The 10,285-nt window shown below is 35.2% G+C and overlaps 1 long non-coding RNA gene across 17 annotated transcripts in view; it reads right to left on the minus strand.

The window, feature by feature from the left end:
- The window catches only part of LOC110599248 (uncharacterized), an 82,486-nt gene extending 77,705 nt beyond the window's left edge, over positions 1-4,781 (minus strand). For 16 of the 17 annotated variants that reach the window (XR_013429078.1, XR_013429073.1, XR_013429080.1 and 13 more), the window contains exon 1: positions 4,675-4,781. This is a non-coding gene — a long non-coding RNA (uncharacterized LOC110599248). The remainder of the gene's footprint in view (positions 1-4,674) is intronic. The other variant, XR_013429070.1, reaches the window with a different exon arrangement.
- Between the last annotated feature and the right edge of the window lie 5,504 nt (positions 4,782-10,285).

Here is a 10,285-nt window from a genome sequence, read left to right on the forward strand (position 1 = left end):
TATCCCATTCCTTCTATGAGCTCTGCACGTTTCATTAAATAGTATTGTGGCTATAAAACTCCTCTCACAACTACTCCCATCCCTTGGTCTACCTGAAAATCTTGTAGGCACATTCTGACAACAAGTTTTTCAAGCCAACCTTTATTTAAATGTGTATGTGTGTGTGAATACAGCATTAGAAGATGGTATAAGAAACCTGAAAAATTTCCCAGTACTTTCCAAATGTCCAAATGTCTGTCTCTTCTTCACCTCCCGCTTATGGGCTAGAGGGATACAGAGTGTCCTATCCACAGCCTTCAAGCCATCTTTTGACCTTTCTTAAAAGCCCTCAGAACTGCTTACCAAATCCTGACATATTCTTAACTATGAGCTCAGCTTCTGGCTTCTTCTGAAATCGGTAGCTCATATTTCCCTCATCTATAAAATCATTGAACTCTAAGCCCTGAAACATATAGTGCATGAAGGAGGAGGAAGCCAATGGAAACCCTGGTGCTTGGAAACTTCAAATGGTGCTCTTCACCCAATAACCAGAAGTTGTTCATAATGGAAGTGTCCACAGCCCACCACCCTGCCTGGCACAAAGACTTGGACGTCTCCCTCCATCTAATGAGATCAAGGAGGCTCTTGCAGTGGACATGTGCTACCACTTTGCAAGCTGGACAATGCCTTGGAAAAATAACAGAATCCCGTTTTAGTTCGAACCCTCGTTTATTTGAAAAAAGAGGACACTGGAGCTCAGAAGGAATCGGGGACTCGCCCCAGGTCACAAAGTCAGGGAAGGGCAAAGCAGCAATTGAAACAAGTCCAGTGCCCTTTCCACTCCACCACAGTGTTGTTTGTTGGAAACACTTTATTTCTGTTTGGGAGGTAACCTTAAATCTGCAGAGCCACGTGTAAAGTTCTGCCAGAATGCAGCCCAGTGTTATAATCTTCCTCTAACACTTCCCCAGGCCTCAAGCCTTATAAGGAATTTGCATCTCTATCACAGTTCCCAATTAGCTTTGACAAACTTGACTTCTTGCCAACCCGTATACTCCATCACCCCCCCTGATTCCAACAGGCAGATCATCCTGTTAAACATAAACGTTGAGACTTAATATCTCAACTAACAATGGCCATCTGTTCACACTTAATTACCATCTTCCCCAAACATATTTATTTGACAATCTCAAAGAAAAACTCCACGTGTAGAGAGGACTGAGGATTTGAAGATTTAGCCTTTCTGCTTAAGAGCTGTCCATTAAACTTAAAATTATCTCAAACCTGGTTCAAGTCTTCCTGGAAAAAGAAACACACAGTCTCTAAATCCCACGTTCTTGCATTTATTTTCTAAAATTAAAAGTTTAAGAACAAATCATGAATAAAACAATAGCATGGGCTGCCTTTCTTTTCTCACCCTCACCCAGACTTTCTTCTTATCTTTCTTAAATATAGATTTTCTAAAAAAAAAAAAAAAATGGAGGGAAAGCTCTCAGATGTGATGTGTCATTGATCAACAGTAGGTTTGACATCCCGGATAAGAAGGCAGTCACCTACACTGATCTCTCATCATAATCCCATGTATCTTGGAAAGGACCCTTATGGATTTCCGTCATTTCAGTCACTGTACATAAACAATCCTGTATTCCTGTGTCCCTAACTTGTGTGTGGTCATTCAAAGTCTCTTATGAATGTTTTCAATAGTCAGAATCTCAATAGCTCTTGGCTTTGCAGAAGAAAAAGTGTTAGCTTTGGTTGAATTAGACATCAGGTATTTTTTTACAAAACTAAACAGTCACTAATCTGAACAAACTTACAGCAGAAAAGGAGGAAATCCCTGGTCAAAGTAAATAAGCTTATAAAAACTCATGGCCACAACATTCATAACCAAGACTTTTTTTTTTTTTGGTTTAACTATTAGCCACCCACAAGCAAAAATCCCTATCAGAAAAAAAAATATTCTATTTAGGGAGTTATTTTTTGGAATGAAGAAGAATGAATTGCACTGCCTCTGGACATCTGTGTGTTTTTTCACTTTTGTAGCCTCTGCTGATCAGGATGCATCTGGTATCTTGGCCTCTCTTGAGGAAAAACAGGCAATTAAGAAGCTTTCCAGAGACCAACAGTCACAGAGGAATGACTTTCAAACAGCATCTATTCACTTATTTAGGCAATAAATATTATCACTTACTCTATACCAATTTCTATGCTAATATCTGGGACTATGACCATGATCCAGATAGACAAGTTTGCTGTCTTATGGAGCTTAGCCTGGAGAGAAAGAAATGAAAAACACTGCTTCGATGATTATATAAAGAGAAGAAAAATTATGTGTGAGAATCTGGCTTTTAAAAAAAGTACTTTTCAAAAAATGATGAATATACTATTTCAATATTTTAAATACTGTCCTATGAAAAAAATAGTCTTAACCTTCAGTAAAATCTGCACAGACAGTCTTCCTTGCCTTCAGGAGCAACACAATGCGGTAGTTCATGATTCCACAAGCACACTAGCACTCAGCGAGGTTCCACTTGCTTAGCAAGTTCTCTTTGCCAAATTAAGTTTCTGTGCTAATCTGGAATTGAGGCCTCATAAGAGGAAAGTCTAGAACTGTGAAGTTAAACAACTTATGTATTTCACATGGATTAATAATCAAACAATGAATTAGTAACAAAAAGGTCCAACTCCCTAAAGCATGTTACAATCTGACTGCACAAGTCTTTTGCTCTAAACACTCATAAAGGAGAGTAAATGATTCCGCTGGCATCCCACGATATGTATATCAACATTTTTATATTGCATTTATAAGGAGTTTATTTCTTAACAATATTTGACAGGATTAGCTGGAAACTTCTACTAATCAGCAACCCACATTTACCGATAGAAGAATCTGAAAATATTTTTTAAATTACATATTTTTCTTCCACAATGCAGCGTCAAAGTTACACCCCAGAGCGTCCCTCCCACTGAATAAAATAAAACCTATCAAAAGCTAAAGATAGATATACAAATCCATGGGAAATAATAGAGAATGTAGAAATAAACTCACACACATCTGATCAAATGATGTTTAACAAAGGTATTGAGGCAATTCAATGGGGAAAGGGAAGTCTTTCTTACACAGAATGCTGAATATACTGCTCAGGAAAAAAAAAAGTTAACATGAATCCTTACCTCATACCATACATAGAAACCAACTTGAAATGATCACAACCTAAATTTGAAACATAGACCTCTAAAGTTTTTTACAAGAAGTGATTGAGACCTTGTGTTCTCTATACAATGTTTCTTGTATAGAGAACAAAAACCATAAAGGAAAGAAATTTAAAAATTAGTCTCTGATGAAATTTAAGTGTTTACTACTTGAAAGGCACAAAATAAAAGCAGCAGGCCACAGGACTGGAGAAAATATTTGCTAAATATATATCAGAAAAGGCTTGTGTACAGAATTTATTTTTTAAAAACCCAACAGTCAATAGTAAGAAGACAAATATCTAATTTTCAAAACAAATTTAAAAATTTTAATAGACACTTTACCTGGAAGAAACTACAATTGGCCCACAAGCATATGAAGAGATGCTCAAAACATTAATAATCAGGGAAATGCAAATTAAAAATGAGATACCACTGTTAGTTCATTAGATTGGATAATGTATATTTTTCAACTGACAATATCAAGTTTTAGAATATATATGTTAGTGAGTATGTTGAAAACAGTTCAGCAGTTTTTCAAAAACTTCAGCATGAACATACTATAACCCATAGCTGGTCCACTTCTAAGTTTTTAGACAAAAGAAGTGAAAACATATATCCATAGTAAGACTTGTACACAAATGTTCATAGAAACTCTGTTTAACAGTAATAATCTGAAAAACAGCTTAGATGTCCATCAACAGGTAAATGAATGAACAATTTGTGGTATATCCATATAATGCAAAATGATTCCAGCAATAAAAAGGAACCCAGCTATCCCACTCCTAGGTATTTATTCAAAAGATCTAAAATAAGCTGGTAAATGGATAGAAACTGAGAACATCGTGAAATAAGCCAGACTAAGAAAGTCAAAGTTTGAATATTTTCTCTTATATGTGGAAGTTATAAAGAGTGGGGGGGGAGAATAGAATAAAGAGGGAGCTTTACATATTTATTTATTTATTATATATATATATATATATTATATGATTTATATTTATATTTCATGAGCTAAATAGAGGGAGCTCATGAAAACAGAAGGGAGATCATTCAACAGACTAGAGGCAGGGGATTGAGAGGGAGGAAGGGAAGACATGGGGAAGTACTGGGGAACAGAATCTGCCAAAATATGCTATGTGCATGTAAGAATATGCCACAATGAATCTCACTTTTAAATATAATTATAATGCACAAATCAAAATACTACTAATAGTGAAAGATCAGTAAAGGATAGCAAGCAGATCAAGGGGAGCAAAGGAGAGGTGAAGGAAAGGGCAGAAGAAATGAGATTAATAATTTATGTTATGTGCATGCACAATCCTGGCTTAATGAATCCAACTATTTTGTATAATTATAATGCACCAATTTAAAAACCTCTAGCTCTAGTGTCAAAGCATAGGGATTGGATTATAAATAAAAACATTAAAGAGCTACTAGTTGAGGGGCCATAGGGCAGATATATTGTCCCTTAGTAACTGTCAAAGCTCAATTGAGAGAACTAACCTTTAAAGAAGACTTGTACTTTAAGCAGTCCATTTTAAACCTCCACCTGCTGTGAAGACATTGCTTTAATAATTAGGCCAGCACAGAGGCAATCTCTGTATCTGTGAACCTGTTTCACCTCCTTAGAAGAATAGGGTTTTATCATGATGGTTTATGTCAAAGAGTATTATGAAAAACGTCTCTAAAATATCATTTTATAAGGAACAAATTATTGTTATGCTCAACAAATTGAGACTTCAGATGAATCTCAAAATCATTATGCTGAATGAAAGAAATGTGGCAAAAAGGAGTATACACTCTACGATTCTATTTATGTGAAACTCTAAAAAGTGTAAACTAATCTAAAGTGACAGAAAGCAGATTAGCAGTTGCATGTGGATCTTGGCAGAGAGAGGGATGGATGCTGGGGCCGGGGGGAGAATTTAGGGAGAGGGAAATGACTGTTAACTTGATTATGGTGATGGTTTTATGATTATGTACATTTGTCAAAACTGATAAAATTGTACGTTTTAAGTATCTTCGGTTTGTTATACTTCAATTACACCTCAGTAAAGTTGTAAAATAAATTAATATACTTTGTCTCTTTGCCCCAGCTCCAAGTCTTTGCTGCCTTCACTCCACATGTAAATGTATCTCACATAATCCATTCTTCCAAACTAAATTCTCGAGTTTGACCACAGGGTAATAAATTGTTGTTTTGGAAATGTGGAAAGACTGGAAGCACTAATTAACACAGAGAAGCCATATGTCACAGTTACCAATAGGGATCTGAGAGTTACAGGTACTGAAGTTCGAATCTCTGTTCTCTCCTACTTTTGAAGTGAACCTGCGTGAAACTAAATTTTTTGCGTCTCAGTTTCTTCACCTGCAAAATATTAATATTAACATTACTTATACCATAAAGTTGTTTTGGATATTTAATAAGATCATGTGCAGAACACAAGGACTCAAATAGCTTTCTTAATAAAACACTACCATGACATTCAAATGGTACCCCAACATTTTTAATTCTTTAAAAAGTCAATGAAATCACCCAGGCAAGTCGGAATAATTAGTTGAAAAACACGATAGGAGCCAATCATTGATCACGGTTTATTCAAATTTGCATAATTCTTGAATGTGCTTTCATGGGGATTTTACTGCAGTAAGATTATAAGCAAGTTTTTTCTATTTCTACCCACATCCTCTTCTTGCTTTGTAGTCATATCAAAATCTTTTTATGAGGCTCTTAGATCTAAAATAAGGGATATAGAGGTTCACCCAAGAAATCTGTTAACTATTTCTGTTTTTTTAAACGGATTAAACTTGTCTATGCCTTTTCTTCTGATTTTGTTAGTGGTCTGTTCCAATTTGGAACTACCTCCATCTGGTGTGGTTAGAACTCAATAAATGTTAATACCTTTGTTTCCCGAGTTCAAGATTTAGGTCTATTAACATAGCTGCAGCACACATGATAACCAAGAAATCACATGGGACTATTGGATTCAAAGATAGATTCCATATGAGGCTCATGAGGTTTGAACCAAAATACAAGCATAGCAGATACGTCGTTTTAGTACTACAGCTGCTTCTGATCCTGAGTTGAGAGCAGCACTCTATTTCTATTATTTCAAAGCAAGCTAGACATCACTTCATTGACCATAAAGACAGAGGAGCTAAATAAACGAGTACCTATTATGTGCTAGCCTCTATACTAGAAGCTTCAATACTCTTTCCAAAAGTCTTCATAATAAACCACTTCTGCTTTGCATATGAGGTTATGAGGTGTGATGTGCTTATGGTTGTATGTGTAGTATGCAATAATAAAATTAGGATTCAAACACACATGGGATATGCGTTAAACAACCTATGTTTTGTACAGCATACCATGTCACCTCTCAGTGTTTATAAGCTTAGAAAAGGTGAACTTATCTTATCTTCCAACCTAGGCCTTTCTAAGAATAAAGTTAGTAGAAGAACTCTGAACAATTATGCAGGACAATAGTTGTAACCTAGGACCCTGATGAGCAAACCAAGGTGAACCGTCATTCTCGTCTGAGTCATCAACTGTTCAAGCAATATTTCAAAGCAAAAAGACACAGAGAAAAGTGAGAATACAGTCACAGGATGGATACTGGCCAAAAGAAAGACACAACCCTGACTTTAAAGAAAACATTTCGGGTCCTAATCAAGATCCTCAGTCCTCACAGTGTCGTCTACAGACCACCAGCAGCATCAGGGAGCTTATTAAAAATACGAAATATAGAATTTATCTCAGAACTGCTGGATCCAAATCTGCATATTAATAAGATACCTTGGTACTTCATATACATGTTAAAATTTAAGAATCATTTGTCTATCAGTCTATAAATTACTTATCATCTGAGTAAATTAAGTAGTTTTGTTTAAAAAAATAGAGACTCCAAGACCCTGTGCTCCAAAGATACTGATTCTATAAATTTGGGTGGACCCAGAAGTTTACTTCTTAAACCATTTCTTCATGAAATACTTGGGACAGGCCCGGTTGGGAGTCCAGTTATCCAGAATATCCAATATAAGATATACTCAAGTTTTCATAAGAAATCATACAAGGGGTTGAAATGAAGGCAGTTTGAAATACTCTGAAATTCACTATATTTACATTTTTATCAAGAAATTTCTTTTGTAAGCCTCAAAAATCCTTTGAGAGCTAGATTCCATAATAGGAAAATATGTTAGCTGAGGAATTTCTAATGAAATGAAGGAAAGCATAATTTTTCCAAAGAAGGACTTCCAGTTCCTGGAGCAAACAAACATAGTACACCCAGACACAGACACCACAATGAGAGGAGACCAAGAAGGTGGCCAAATGCTGCTTTCCAGTATATTCATGGCAGTGTGACAGTGCTTACTTGGTCTTCGTTAGTACCTCTACCCACTCCCAACCTCATCTCCAGAGACTTGAACAGTCTGTTTCTATGTCATTTCTCAGGGTACTGCACACAACAAAAGCTAATGGCTGAATGATGACAGACACCTTGCTCTATTATAGCCACTCTTTTACATACTTTTCTTTTTGGCCACAAATTTGTTGTTGAACATCTAATGGATCTCCAGTGCAGTGAAGTTCAGGAGCTAGCTCTCAATAATTAGAACGACACGCAAAGTCTTCCTTTGTGATGGGAAAGATGTAGCGTAGCATCAAGGTGGTGAACAATGTAATTCAGAATCAGGACAAAAAGTCAAGATCGTGAACCCGGAAGTTCACAAACTCTGAAATAGAAACTGTCTGCAGAAGTGAAAGAAGACAGAGGCCAATAGAGAATGCTGAAGATCTGGCCTTCTGCTGCAGTATGAAATGTGTCCTCAACACATTTGGAAGAGATTCAGTCATGAGGGCACTGGTTAATGTTGTTATCATGAGAGTGAGTTAGGGATGCAGACTTGTCATGAGAGCAGACGTGTCATGAAAATGATTTTGGCCCCCTTTTGCTTTCTCGTTCTCTCATGTTCTCTTGCCCTTCAACCTTGGACCTTGGGATGATGGAAGAAGCAAGAAGGCCTCAGCTGATGCAGGATACTTGACCTTGGACTTCCCAGCCTCCAGAACTGTAAGAAACAAACCTCTGTTATATTTTTCTCAGTCCCAGTGTCCTCCTGTAGCAACACAAAATGGACTAAGACACCTTCTGAGCCAGGTCTAGCAACAGTCTGTATAGCTAGGAAACCAGAGTTGAGCCCTTTCAAGGAACACTAGGAATTATAAAACTCTCAGATGTAGAGTTTCCATTCTTTATATTCTCTAATCTTTGAATATCTTATGATTTCTACAGCTTACTTTTTAAATATTTTATAATGAAATATATGGACAATGAAAATCCCAGTAGTCAGGGTCTAGATTCAGTATTTTTTAACATTTTGCCTTATTTGTTCCATTGAGATAAATTTTTTTGTTGAACCATTCCCAAGTGAATTGAAAACATCTTGACACCTCACTACTAAATGTTTTAGCTCATTTCTCCTAAGAATAAGATTCTATACATAACCACAAAACTATAAAAACACCAAAAAAATTCTAAATATCTGCTAATATCCAATTTTTATTAAATTTCTCCCAATGGTCTTCAAAACATCTTTCCTACAACATTTTATTTTGACAATTTGCAAAAAGTAAAGTTGAAAGATTTTTTATAGTTTACATTCATACAGCCACCACCCAGACAGTACCATTAGTTTTTTTTTTACTACATGCCTTTACATCTATCCATATATGTTTTTTTTTGTCCATTAAATCATTTTACTTTTTGACATATTTCAAAGTAAAGTGCATTGGCACAGTTTCACTTCAATTTTCTTCAGGCAGATCAGTAAGTAGAGTTCAATATTTGTTTATAATTTTATCTTTTGATGGGACATTTATGCACAATGAAATGCACATATCTTGTTACATTTGCTGAGCTTTAACAAATACATACATTTGTTTAACCCAAGTACATATCAAGAAAGAGAACATTCCCAGGAAGTTCTTTTGTAATCTTTTCCACTCAATCCTCCCTCCCAAATCTCATTCTCAAAGGCAAACACTATCCTGTTTTTTTTCACCATGGATTAATTTTACCTGTTCTGGAACTTCAAAAAAATAGAATTATTTCATAAATACTCTTTGGAGGTTAGTGTCTGCCACTGAGGGAATGATTTTGAGAATCATCCATATTGTCATATTTAATTTTACAAGAAAGTTTTATTTTCCAAAGTGAATCTAACATTTGCAGTCCCACCAACAATAAATGAGATTTCCTATTGCTATTTTCTTTCTTTTTTGTTTCTGCTCATATCTTTTTAAATTCCTTTCTTCTTCTTACTTTGGGTTTACTTCTTTTCTTTTTTTTAGTTTCTTAAAGTGTATCCTCAACTCTTGACTTTTGGCCTTTTTAAAAATTATCAACATTTTAAAGTTATAAATTTCTAAGTATTATGTTAGCTGTTCCCTACAAATTTTGATATATAGTTCCCTTTTTATTTTAGTTTAAAATATCATCTGATTCTTTTATGATTTATTTCATTAATAAATTATTTAGAAGTATTTCCAATATGTTGGGGGTTTCCTGGATACCTTATTGTTATTGATTCATAATTAAATGCCACAAGTGAATATAGAAAATGCTCTGTATAATTTCAATCTTTTTAAAAAATTATTGAGGCTTGTATTTGGCTCAGAACATGGTCTATTTTGGTGACCATACCATATTCACTTGAAAAAAAGATGTTTTTTTAATCTCCAATCATGGGTTTAGAATCAACTATTTCTCCCTTAATGTGTTTTATAATGTTTTGTTTTCCAAAAGCGATATGATAAAGTATTCTTGCACAAATGTTTAACCTGAATTTTATCAGGCCTTTAGAACTACCTAATTTTCTACCCTGAAGAGGAACAAGCTAAACAACATTATGAGGAAACAATCAGGCATATTCAGAATAAAGTTTATTCTACAAGATAACTGGATTGTTATCTTCAAAATATCAGTGTCCTAGAAAGGGGAGCATTCTTTCACCTTTTAAGACTGAAGAAATATTTCAACCAAATGCAATGCTCTCATCTTTTAAGCAGCTAATTATTTTTGTATAGATAGCCAAGCCCTGAGAGACACAGTGA

Source organism: Ictidomys tridecemlineatus, chromosome 12 (assembly GCF_052094955.1).
Source record: "Ictidomys tridecemlineatus isolate mIctTri1 chromosome 12, mIctTri1.hap1, whole genome shotgun sequence".
Lineage (NCBI taxonomy): Eukaryota > Metazoa > Chordata > Mammalia > Rodentia > Sciuridae > Ictidomys > Ictidomys tridecemlineatus.